This window comes from Tachypleus tridentatus, chromosome 4 (genome assembly GCF_004210375.1).
Source record: "Tachypleus tridentatus isolate NWPU-2018 chromosome 4, ASM421037v1, whole genome shotgun sequence".
NCBI lineage: Eukaryota > Metazoa > Arthropoda > Merostomata > Xiphosura > Limulidae > Tachypleus > Tachypleus tridentatus.
This window is the reverse complement of record NC_134828.1, coordinates 12657985-12671293: the sequence shown is the minus strand read 5'-3', so window position 1 is coordinate 12671293 and position 13309 is coordinate 12657985. Positions and strand designations below refer to the sequence as shown.

General features: G+C 36.3%; 1 pseudogene across 1 annotated transcript in view; it reads left to right on the top strand.

Moving 5' to 3' along the window:
• Positions 1 to 6266: 6266 nt before the first annotated feature.
• Positions 6267 to 13309, top strand: part of LOC143248577 (epidermal growth factor receptor kinase substrate 8-like) — a 74231-nt pseudogene continuing 67188 nt past the window's right edge. Inside the window, exon 1 of the transcript XR_013027051.1 lies at positions 6267 to 6548. The product of XR_013027051.1 is annotated as an epidermal growth factor receptor kinase substrate 8-like (transcript). The remainder of the gene's footprint in view (positions 6549 to 13309) is intronic.

The window sequence follows — 13309 nt, the reverse complement described above, 5'->3', positions numbered from 1 at the left end:
AATTTATTGTTACAGGGCTATACAAATAGGTCCTTACATGGCGTTAATAGACTACATACGTAGGTCATAACTTGGATACTAGACAACACAACTGACATAAATGTTACTAGACTATACAAGTAGGTCCAGATTTGAGAGTTACTAATCTACGTTCGTAAGTCGTGACTTGAGTGTTATTACTTTTCATGAGTAAACCCTGACTTGTGTGTTACTGTACTAAATACGTAGTTCATGACTTGGGTGTCACTAGACTAAATAAGTAGGTTCTGACTTATGCGTTACTAAACTTCATAAAGAAGTCCTGGCTTGGGCGTTACTAGACTATATAAGTATTTGAGTGTTACTACACAAATAAATTATAATTCAGTGTTATTACTCTTTAGAAGCAGAGCCTGACTTTTGTGTTACTAAACTACGTAATTAGATTCTGACTTCGGTGTTGGTAAAGTATATAAATAGGTCCTAATCTGAGTGTTACTAGGCTACATATGTAGATCCTGGTTTTAGTGTTACTAAATTATACAAGGTGGTCTTGATTTGGATGTTACTGGACTACAGAAGTTGGTTATAACTTTGGTGTTACTGGGCTACACAGGTAGATAATAATTTTGGTGTTACTAGGTTACACAAGTAGGTAATAACTTTGGTGTTATTAGGTTACACAAATAGGTAATAACTTTGATGTTACTGGGTTAGACAAGTATGTATTAACTTTGGTGTTACTGGGTTACACAAGTAGGTATTAACTTTGGTGTTACAAGGTTATACAAGTATGTCATTATATGACTATTACTAGCCTGCATAAGTGGGACATTATTTGAGTTTTACTCTGTTACACAAGTAAGTCATAACTTCAGTGTTTTTAGGCGACAGAAGTAGGCCTTTATTAGGGTGTTACTGGCTATAAAGGTAAGTTGTTAATTGGTTGTTACCCGGCTACACAAGTAGGTAATTACTTGAGTTTTGATAAGATATACAAGTAAGTTCTATCTTGTAGGCTACTAACCTACATAACTCGGTCCTGACTTGGGTGTTACTAGACTATATAAGTAGGTTCTGACTGGGTGTTGACAGACTACTCAAGTAGGTCCTGATTTTAGTGTTAGTAGGCTGCATTAACTATTTGAGTGTTACTAGCCTATACAGTTAGGTCCTGACTTGGGTGTTACTAGGCTACAAAATTAGGTCATAACTTAAGTGTTACATGGCTAAGCATGTAGGTACTATTCTATGTATTATTGGGCTACAAAAGTATAACCTGATTTGGGTGTTACTATTCTACACAATTAGGTCATTACTTGGGTGTTACTGGGATACACAAGTAGGTTATAACTTGGGTGCTACTAGGCTTCACAAATAGATCATTACTTGAGTGTTACTGTGCTACATAAGTAGATCCTGACTGGGTGTTACTAGCCTATACAACTAGGCGCTTACTTGGGTGTTACTAGGCTACACAAGTAGGTCTTAACTTATGTGTTTCTGGGTTACAGAAGTAGGTCCTTAATAGGTTGTTACTAAGCTACATAAATAGGTCCTACCTTAAGGATAGTAGGCTGCACAAGTAGGCCCTGACATGAGTGTTACTATAGTACACAAGTAAGTCAAGAGTTGTGTGTTATTATACTCCAAAACTTCACCCTGACTTGTGTGTTACTACACTAAATAAGTAATTCTGACTTAGGTGTTACTAGACTTCATCAGGAAGTTCTCGGTGGGGTTTTAATGAGCTACATAATTAGGTCTTGACTTCGGTGCCAATAGATTACACAAATGGGCCACGAGTACGTCATGACTTGGATGTTACTAAGCTATACAAATAAGTTATAACTTGAGTGTTATTACAGTTTAAAAGTAAGACCTGACTCTCGTGTTACTAAACTACAAAAGTAGGTCTTAGCTTAAGTGTTACTAGATTACACAAGTCGGTTCTGATATGAGCGTTACAAGGATACATAAGAATGTCCTGTCTTGGGTGTTATAAAGGTTACAAATAGGTATTGACTTGTTACTAGACTACTCAAGCAGGTCTTTATTTGAGTGTTACTGGGCTACGGAAGTCTGTCTTGGGTTTTGATAGGCACGCTTTATCTTGGAGGTTACTAGACAACATGAGTAGGTTCTGAATTAGGTTACACAAGTAGGTCCTATGTTAGACGTTACTAATCTACATAAGTAGGTTCTGTCTTAGGTGTTACCAAATTATAGAATTATATCCCGATTCGAGTGTTACTAAACTATACAAATTCGTCATGGCTTGAGTATTATTACACCTCATAGGTAGTCCTTACCTTGTCTGTTACTACTCTGCATAAGTAGGTTCTGACCAGGTATTGGTAAACTATATAATGAAAACCTAGCTTGTTTATTACTAGATTATATAAAGAGAACTCAACTGGGTGTTGTTGTATATTACAATTTCAAATAACCTAAAACTGAGTTAAATTGTAATAAAGGTTCAGAACTTAACTAAATGTTGATGTGTATCACATTTATAATACTTGCCAACAAGTTTGATACACACACGTTCATTTTTAATACAGATATATTTTAATATACAAACATTAATACCATACACAATAACTGTTGCTACAAGTAATAATCTGTGTACAAGGACTTTACAAACTTAGAAAAAGTTATGATCTGGCACTTCCTTGATGTATGATCGAGGGTTCACGACGAGCGAGTTAATTTCGAATTAATATAGGTACAATGCACTTATTAGACAGTTACCTAACTAGCTCTGTTTGTTTGTTTTTTCTTGGCCAGATTTTCACCGCTGAAGTTATATAATGTCTTCATAAAAACACTAATGTCCGATGTGAATCTGTTGAAGTGTTTTTACTGTTTGAAATCTATAAATGTTCCTGGTCAAATATCTGAAGTTTACGGAGTAATAAGCGTCAATCACAGTTATAACTTCCCAGGTTTATATTACACGAACTATAGCAAACCAATAATAAATACTGTCCCTTAGCACCTAGCATTGGTTATATTTATAGTCGTGAAGAGTTTCTAGAAATTTCAGCCTGTGCAACAATAAAAACAACACACCAGTCAGTGTTTACGTACACACAAATATTGTTGATTCTTACACTCCAGAATCTTCTAAAATTTTAATGAATAGACGGAAATTTCACAATACAATTTAACAGAATAAATTGTGTACATTTCTAAATGTAAATTTAACGTAAACAAACATTGATATTAAAAACGGATATATGAGATAAATATTAAAAACGGATATATGAGGTCAAGTCCGTCACAGTGTTGATAGACTACATAAGTGGGTCCTGATTTAGTCCTACTAGACCACTTAAGCAGATCCTGAATTATATGCTACTAAACTTCATAAGAAAGTCCTGGTTTAGGGGTTACTATACCACACAATTAGTTCTTGACTTCAGTGTTACTAAACTGCACAAGTGGGCCATGAATTCGGTGTTACCAAACTATACAAGTAAGTCCAGTGTGTTACTGGACTGTATAAGTATGTCCTAATGTGAATGCTACTAAACTATACGAGTTGATCCTAACTGGGGTGTTACTGGGCTACACAAATAGGTCTTGACTTCAGTGTTACTAAACTGCACAAGTGGGCCATGACTTCGGTGTTACTAAACTATACAAGTCCACTGTTACTGGACTGTATAAGTATGTTCTAATTTGAGCGCTACTAAACTATACGAGTTGATCCTAACTGGGGTGTTACTGGGCTACACAAAGAGGTCCTGACTTGGATGTTGCTGAGCTACATAAGTATGTTGTAACTTGTGTGTTACTAGGCTAAACAACTAGGTCATAACTTCGGTGTTACCAGACTACTCAAGTAGATCCTGACTTGAGCGTTACTAGATCACATAAATAGGTCATAACTTGGATAATAATTGACTAAGTAGGAAGATCCTAACTCGAATGATATCCGATTAAACAAAAAGGTTTTTTTACACTAACAGTGCCATTCATACTAAGTGTATTCAGTAGCAGATTTAAGGTTTTGTGGACCCATGGGCTAATAATTTTTGTGGGCCCTACATCCCATGTAATTTCACATAGAATAAAATTACCAATGGGCTCCGATTAAGACCATAGGCCATGAGGCTGAGCCCCCTCTAGTCCCTACGTAAATACGCAACTAGCTGAAATGCATCAGGCGTGTATACTTTCTAATGCTTTACCGATAAAAGAATCTCCCATAATTCAGTTGTTTTTGTTGTTGAAGATAAAGAAAGACACTCCTCTGACTATCACGGGACCCATATGTAACGAAATATGATATATATCGTTAAACTAAGGAAGATTAAAGTGCAGTCGGTTTGTGATGTGAAATGCTTCCATCAGACACCTCCAGTCACTGGAATCGACAGTAAACTCATTTTTTCTTAGTATGTGTGCTTGGTTAGAAAATAATTAAATAAACTGTAATATTATTTAACTTCTTTCGAATTTTGTCTTCCAAGTAAGTGTTAATTTGTTGTTTTTCTGTTGTACAGGATAGCATTATCTTCCATTAAGGCTTAAGTAAATGCATATCATTATTTTGTTTTTAGTGTGTTAAATATAAGTACACTGATTCATTTCTTCACAGTATGTTATCTATATCGTAAAGGAGTGTTATAGCATGAGAACGCTGTGTTATAATTATAAAACAAGACAGTTTATTTTATTTTTAAGAAGACTTTACTTTTCTGCTCTCAAATTTCAAATACGAATTAAAATCTCTCTCAAAAGATCACGTTGAAATATGCAACACCTGGCTCAGCAGTAAATCTTTAGGTTTGCGGTATTAAAATTCGAGTTTCGATACCCTTGATGGGCAGAGCACAGATAGCCCATTGCGTAGATTTGTGTTTAACAATAAACAAACGAAATACGTAAAATGTGTTTTCTATAGTCTCCGACAACATTTTTTTTCGTTTTCTAAAAAATAATTGTTTCATTGTTTTGCTAGTATACACAAAGGGCTATCTGTGCTCTGCCCTCCAAGGGTATCGAAACGCCAGTTCTAACAGTATGAGTCACTAAAGTGGTCTTTTTTTTTTCTTCAAGAAACTTTGCTTTTTGTCATAAAGGTAAATGGTTATATATTGTAAATTGAATCAAAAACATTATTGAAAAAAAAAAAAACCTTTACCAGGTACACTGAGGTAAGGAAGCCCTCTACGTTTTCTGCTGCCTTTGTTAGTAAACATCTAAAGAGCAGTTAGGTTCAAGGTCATCAAACCTTACTACCTAAATATGCGAATTATTTAAGCTAAACCTCCAAGTCGCGTTTGGTGTGTAGCATTCAAAGTATCAAAGAAATGGTTAAAGTGACTGCTTGATAAAGGTCGTTTTATGGAAACGTTGACCAGGAAATTATTGTTATTAAATATTATTATTTTGTTGTTGTTAGTTTAAAAGCGATACTACCAATGACTTTTCAAACAGTTAACTCAAATAAGTGATCTAATATTAAATAGGCTTAACAACATTGGTTTTTGGAATGTGTGGGTTTGGTTTGTTTTTAATTTCGCGCAAAGCTACTTGAGAGCTATTTGCGCTAGCCGTCCCTAATTTAGCAGTGTAAGACTAGAGGGAAGGGAGCTAGTCACTACCACCCACCACCGCCATCTCTTAGGTTGCTCTTTTACCAACGAATAGTGAGATTGACCGTAACTTTATAACGCCCCCCACGGCTGAAAGGGCTAGCGTGGTTGGTGTGACGGGGTTTCGAACCCGCGATCCTCAGATTACAAGTCCAGCGCCTTAACCACCTTGGTCATGCTAGGCCTAAGAACGAGTGTTTAAATATTTGGAAGATTTTGTGCCAATTTTACATAGTTTGAAACGGACTTGGATATTTAGGAGTATGTGATTAATTTTGTGAAATGTGTAAACCGAAACATGTGTATTTACATAACACTTGATAACCACGTCTTTCCTGGTAGGTGTATAAAAATGGAAACGAATACCTCCGTGGTACTGGCGATATTCGTTGAAACTAATAATAATAACTACACGATATGATTATCTAACTTCCACTCAAGGCCAGTGAAATGCCAATACATACTCATGAATTATCATGATTTTGTTGTTCAGCTTTGATGGAATTAATCTGCGCATTCAAACTTCACGCGTGACAAGATGGTATGAATGTAAATCAGGTAGATTACTACGGCACAGAACTGGAATGCCCTCTATAGGGGCATGCGTATCATCATTGTCTTTCTGAGCACGCACCTGCGACTGGAACAGGTTTCTGCTGTTGTCATTCCCAGCATTCCATAGGGCCTAGGAAAGACATTCGGTTAACGCTGGTTGTGGTGTACGCGCAGTTTCAATTAGGACGTGGCTCTCTGGAACGCAGAGAACTTTAAATGGTCACGTGGTCTTCTCCTTAGATCTCTTTAGATCCGTTCTTATATAGTTTTCCATACGGGTTTTATTATTTTATCACTGTTAGATTCTTTGGGGATCAGCCGTTAAAACCCAACACATTCTCATGTCTTGCTTTTCTGGCGACTTCAAAACAGGAAATGCGTAAAGACAGTCCCAAGAAAGCTGAAGTAAGTCATATGGAAATTTAAATGGCGTGGTTTAGTACTGGTGTATGGCTATCTTAGTATTTAAAAATTATCTCTATATTATATTTCATTTATTTTTATTTAATGTACATGTTTTGTTTCTGGTTAGCTTATTCGCACTGACAGATAAAACTAAAATTAAAAAATTCCTCTCTATTGGATGCGGGTCCTCTTATAAACAATTCAGATCCAAACCACTGAGAAGCTGATTAAATCAAGATATATAAGACGTGCCCTTTTTTCTTTATTATGATTTACTTTTGTTTTAATAGCTGTTGCTAAGGTAATACAAGAAGTCAGGTAATTATACAGACTACGAGGACTAAAAGACTGTGGGTAATCCGATTGCGTTTGTGATTTTAGGACAGTGTAGTTCCGATAAACGAATAAAGGTTCCGACGCTTTTAAATTGGCATTTAGATCAGATTGTAAACATGTTTTAAAAGTTACGTTAATGTATCTAATCTGGAAAAACACAACATGGTGTAGGTGGGTTCTCTGGTAACATATAATTGATTTTTGCGATAAGCTTTGTTTGTTTTTGTTTTGTTTTTTTGGAATTTCGCGCAAAGCTACACGAGAGCTATCTGCGCTAGCTGTCCCTAATTTAGCAGTGTAAGACTAGAGGGAAGGCGGCTAGTCATTACCACCTACCGCCAACTCTTAGGCTACACTTTTACCACGAATGTAAAATTGAATGTAACATTATAACGCCCTCACGGCTGAAAGGGCGAGCATGTTTGGTGCGCCGGGGATTCGAACCCGCGACCCCCTCAAATTACGAGTCGAGTGCCTTAACCCACCTGGCCATGCCGGACCCTTCCGATAAGAAAAAAACGGTGGGAATATAAAAGTAAGTTATTATTGTGGCATTGCGCTAAGGTTTAGTTTTATGTTGGATTCCATGAAGCAGCTTTCCAATGGCACAGCAATATGTCACACAACTAGAAACAGGGTTTGATACCTCTGCTGGGCAGAGTACATTGTGTAGCTTTGTGCTTAGTTCAAAACAAACACATTCATGAAGCATAATGGACTCTATCTTTTTAAAATGAGGGGGTTACTTCCCCAGTTCTAGAATATGTTATCCAGGATTCAATTATGTGGTTTTGCTCGTGCTGTATTTTGTTAATAATATATGTTTTAAGTAAGGTTCTTGAAATTCTGCTATTTTTATGTTCAGTTTTTAAATAATCTACTTTTAATTCGAAAGAGTTGAATTATATGTGTGTGCTTTGAAGGCGAAAATTAAAACTCAAAATCAGTCGAAATTTAAGGCATTCTCACCTGTGTCAACAAACATTATAAGACACACGGGGTAAAAATGAGGATGAAAAACAAAGTTGAACGAATGAGAATGTAGCTTATATTCCTAGCTCAAATTAACTTCTGAAGTACTTCGAAGTTTGATTTACGGTGTAAATTATAAGTCGAATTCAGTAACAGTTTTTATTACATGGGTGACTTCAGTTCTTGACGAATGCTAAGAGTTTTGGAGGTGAAGGTTTCATCCATCTGTATTTTTGCGATGTGTGAATGGTTTCGAATTACTTACGGAGTTAGCGAGGGATAGAAAATTTTAAAGGGTGGCAATCTCGACTTTCAAGAATCAATTTAAAAATAGCTGTACAACCTTCGAAGAAGTTTGTTTAGTAGCTGTGCATAACTTTCGGTGCTTGAATAACTTTGAAGAGAAACTTGACGAGTATCAATTAAACTACTGATAAATAAAATCTCTCCTATTTCAATAACCAGCAGTAAAGTAGTCCTATGACCTACATAGGATTGTTTAAGCAGATTTGCCCAAGTTTGAATAAAATATTCAAAACCGTTTTTATGTGGTCTTGTGAAGTAAGAATAATATAAAGTACAAATGGATGAATTTGGTCTAACAATCGTAAAATCAACTTTTTTGCTATTATTATTGTTTCAGCAGCCTTAACCATTGACATAGAAGATGTTGATTGTTTGCTTTTTAAGATGGCTATTGCTCATGTTCTATTTTGTGAAATTCTAAGGTGATTCCCATTATAACCTCTATCGTAATGTAAAGCCACGTTTATTTTTCCTTTTAGTGAAAATCACTATTGGGCTTTTTGCTGTGTCCACTACGGACAACAAAACTTTGAATTTTACCGTTCTAAGTTCGTAAAATTAGTGGTAGAAATAAACTGAAAATAGAATTTCGTTTGGGGAAGGCCTCCGATGGGACATCGGTATGTCTACAGATTTGAAAGTCTAAAATCCTGGGTTCGATTCTCTGTAGTGTAAATAGCAGATAACACAATGGGGTTTTATTATAAAAGAAAGAGTTAATTCGATTGGAGAAACTTATTTTGGTGTATCTACGTGAATGTATATATATATATAGCTCTTTAAAATTACTAATTTGACGTAAAGAATTATAAAATATGACAATGTTCTGTATGAATCCTATTTTGGATCATTCCAGGAGCAGTGTTTATTATTGTACAACGTGTTGCTCTATTATTATTTTCATTTTACCTCGTAGAAGTCATAACGATTATTTTCCAGCCAGTTTTCTTCAATGAATGAAGCAGACCGGTAGGGGGCGTGCTCTAGAATATATTCACTCGTCGCTGTCATTGTGTGAAATTAAGCAAAAAGCTACAAATGGGCTATTTGTACTCTACCCTCCGCGGGTATCGGAACCCGGTTTCTAGCGTTGCAAGTACGTATAAATGCTACTGAACGACTGGGGTGGTCACTCATCACAACGGGAAGTTAAATTTATTTTTACTGAGCGGAAGCTTGATTTGTCTGTATTTCACACAAAGCTACACGAGGGCTATCTGGGCTAGTTTTAGCAATGCAAAACTAGAGGGAATGTAGCTAGTTATCACCACCCACCGCCAACTCTTGAGCTACTCTTTTTATCAACGAATAATAGGATTGACCGTCACATTATAACACATTCATAGCTGAGAGAGCGAGCATGTACGGTGTATTGGGGATTCGAACCCGCGAGTCTCAGATTACGAGTCGAGCGCGCGCTCTAACCACCTGGCCGTTTCGAGCCAGGAAAGCTTAAACAGGTATCAAATGAGTTTGTAAAAACATTGCAGTCAAAAACAGGTTTTAGATGCTAATGGTTTATAATTAATGGTTGACTTCAGTTTAGGAGGGAAACATTACTAAAAGTTTCCCAGAAGGAAATATACATGTTTCTAAAAAAAACAAAACAAAAAAGAAAACATCTTTCTGTTAACACGTTCAGCTTCGTCAGATGTCCTAGATTTGAATTCAAACAAACTCTGTAAACAAGTGGTTTCTGAGTAAATGAAAAAATATATACAAGTCTAGTTTCTGTACATTCACTTACCATGACGTCATACGTGAATGGTAGTGTCTCTCTGGTTTATTATAGAAACACAGCTATGTTCACGGCATGTATTTTGTTTTGTTTTGTAATCACAAATACGTGTGTGAAGAAACATGAAAACCTAAATTTAGCAAACATATGGAACATAATTAATGGTAAGCATATTGGGCTGTGTGTCTGAACGTCAAAGGTTCGAGTCACGATATACTTTCAGCAGGGTGTCATATAACTGTGTCAATTAATATCACTATTCAGTGTAAGGCGGTGAGAACCACTGATTGGTTGTTTTTCCTCTGTATTTAAAAAGAAATATTGATTTCAAAAATCCAAAATCGTATTATATTGTAAGCTGCAAGTTTCTTATGACTGTATATTGTAAGCTGCAAGTTTGTCATGAAGCAATAGTAAACGAAAAATACGTTTTATAAGAAGTTAATTCCAGAAAATAAGAATCTTAATCAGAGGAAAATATCAAAACAAATGTAAAATAAAATAAAAATCAAAGATCCGAGATGTGGAACAAATTTTAATTGGAGAGGGGTTGACTTTATTTGCTCTATTAACCGTAACCATTGAGTTGATAAATATACACGGGTCTCTAATCCCCGTTCAAAAGCGCACTTCACTAACGGGTCATTCCCCAAAGTTCTGCCACGTATTGATGTAGAATAAAATGTACATCAAAAGTACCACAGAGATTATAAAGTTATGAATGATTCAAGATGTTGTCATTGATATGGTTGGTATCCATTTACTGATGAACCAAGATTTATTAAGGAGTTTGTTTTGGAATTTTGTGCTGAGCTACACGAGGACTATCTGCGCTAGCAATCCCTACTTTAACAGTGTAAGACTAGAGGGAATACAGCTAGTCATCACCACCTCCTGGGCTACTCTTTTTACGGACGAACTGATCGGAAAATAACAACGCCTCTGCAACATGTTTGGTGTGACGAGGATTCGAACCCTCGACGTTCAGATTGCGAGTCGAACGCTCTAACCACCTGGCCATGCCGGGGGCCTTCGTAAATAACCTTATGTATGTATTACAGTGCAGTATACACGTGAGAAGTTCTGTTGATTGCATGCCTTTAGTTCTTTCCTGTTTATCTCTTTTGTCGCTCTCCGCTAGTACAGCGATAAGCCTTCGGATTTACAACGCTAAAATCAGGAGTTCGATTCCCCTCGGTGGACTTAGCAGATAGTCCAACGTGGATTTGCTGCAAGAAAACGCACGCGCACAGTAACTAATCGAAATGGGTGAAATCATTTGTGTTTTGTTTTCTCACGTAAATATACAGGAAGTCCCCGCAGTAATTAGTTTTACTTGATCGTATCGTATTACGAATCTTCTAACTGACAAAGATTTGGACCCATAAATAAATGCGTCTAAAAAGAGTCTATTCGAACCCCGTTGGTAATCTTGGAGTTAACCGTGTTTTCCGGTGAATAATTTTTATTATTGTTTCCGGTCCGGCATGGCCAGGTGGTTAAGGCACTCGACTTGTAATCTGAGGGTCGCGGATTTGAATCCCGGTCGCACCAAACGTGCTCGTTCTTACAGCGGTGGGGACGTTATAATGTGACGGTCAATCCCACTATTCGTTCGTAAAAGAGTAGTCCAAGAGTTGGCGGTGGGTGGTGATGACTAGCTGCCTCTCTCTAGTCTTACACTGCTAAATTAGGGACGGCTAGCGCAGATAGCCCTCGTGTAGCTTTTCGCGAAATTCTAAAACAAAACAATTATTGTTTCACGATTTTTATACTATATTTATTCTCTAGACTAAAACAATAGCACGTGTATAAGAATAACAATAAGAATGTATCTCAGAACGGCTGGTATGGGTATTAACACTTTTATTGATAAGCAGACCTATGTAGGTCGAATCGTTGTTCTCTTCTTATCAATAAAAGTGTCAATACCCATACCAGCCGTTCTGAGTTACATTTTTATTTCAAGTGGGTTTCTCGTCATCAAGAATTCCTACAATAAGAGTCTTTGATAAAAGAATCAAAGTTTGTTCAGAAATATTTGAGAAATGATAAAAATAACTATTATTTGAAAAACAGAAACAGGTAAGTTATTCGTAAACGGATTAAAATCGTTTGTTAAATACTAGTCCATCAGGTAGACTGTCAATTTCCAAATCAGCCCACAAGGCAGATTGTAAGTTTCGAAACCAACCCACCAGGCAGGTTGTTAAGTGTCAAAATGAGCCTACCAGGTAAATTGTCAATTCTAACGGTTGGACTGTTACTGTGAGACGAAAGTTATATTATAGTGTCCTGGGTAAGATTTTTTTTTTTTTTTTAACCACTGCACGTGGGATTTGGCAGTTTTAGATCTGGACAAAAAGAGATTTAAAGTCGTCACGACATTTGATGGTCACTCAAATCGCTCAGTGTTTTCAGACAATTTTATTGGATGAAGCTTGATTTGGTTGTTTTGAAATTTCAAGTACGACGTTAAAAAGCAGCTGCAACACTTTGTTACATTATCACCATTAATGTTCCAGTTCATCTCAGTTTCCATGGGGATCTCGCGCTACTGAACTCTTTATTATCTTCATATTTGTTAATGTGGCGATGAACTGAAATATTTAATTGGTGATAGGTAGCTATTTGTAGGCGGGACAATGATGTGAATTGTAACTTCAACTGGAAGACAGTCTGTCAGTCACTCATGTCTGGGTTTCTTGGTGCTACAGAGAATGAAATTCATGATCTTAGTTGGTAGTTAACTTGTTTAACTGTTTTCATCCATGCGCCATCTGCCGTTTAGAAATATTAAATGAAATTTTTTATTAGATAAATTAGAATCGTGCGAAGTGTTTGTTTGTCTGACACCGATCATGGTACAATGTTTCAATATCCTTATACTGAAAACTGATACTAAATACGATTCGAACCGGTGCTAAACGTATAAGTTAAATTGACCTATCAGCAATTTAAGACAAAGGGAATTCAAACTTCTGCTAACCATTCATCTCCAACAAATATTTAATTTATCAGCAGCTGAGACTTAACAAGGTTCGAACCTCTGCTAACTGTACACAAGCTCCAATTATTTATGCATTCAGGATATTAATTATGTAGTCCAATGTCTTCATTTAAATGGCTTTACTAAGATATAGTACTATCCCCTTACCTATTATAACTCTCTTAACTCCAGAAGTTTTACGCTTTACCAGTTATAACTCTTACCTCAGGGAGTATTACCCTTTACCAGTTATAACTTAACACCTAAAGTATTACCCTTCACCAGTTATAACTTAACACCTAAAGTATTACCCTTCACCAGTTATAACTTAACACCTAAAGTATTACCCTTCACCAGTTATAACTTAACACCTAAAGTATTACCCTTACCAGTTATAACACTTTTACTCTTTACCAACTG